A 538-nucleotide genomic window follows, 5' to 3' on the forward strand; every position below is an offset into this window, starting at 1 on the left:
TCGCCAGCACGCACTTTCAAAATCCTCAAACCACTTTTCTAGGTCCAGCTTCTCTAGGCCTTCTTCATCATCTTCGTCGTGTGACAGGGGCTTAAGCTCCTTAAATGCCTTCAAGTTGGCGGCCGGACTAAGGATAGCGCCGGTGGCAGGCGGTGGCAGTCTGGCCGTACGTGGCTGGCCTCCGTGGATATCCGAGGGTTCCTCCATGGGTAATGCTGAGAAATTCTGCCGTCCTTCCTCCGGCCTAGGACTTGCCGTTTGCCACCCTGTCTCCTGAGCGGTTTCCTCGAACCCGCAACCAGGGGCGGGCACCGCGTCGCTTTCTGCCATCATCCCGGCGCTTTCTGCCATCATCCCGGAAAATGCGACGCTACAGGGGGATCGATTCAGGAGAGAGATGGAAGAAGGAAAAAATGTTTGGGACAAAAGCCGCCGTAAAAATGGTAACAATGTCGAATTGGCTGGAGCAGGAAGCCGTCACGCGCTTCGCGCACCCGGGTGTTGCGTTTCCTCCGGGGTCACGGCACCATTTGAGGTG

This window comes from Cystoisospora suis (genome assembly GCF_002600585.1).
Source record: "Cystoisospora suis strain Wien I chromosome Unknown contig_1229, whole genome shotgun sequence".
Classification (NCBI taxonomy): domain Eukaryota; phylum Apicomplexa; class Conoidasida; order Eucoccidiorida; family Sarcocystidae; genus Cystoisospora; species Cystoisospora suis.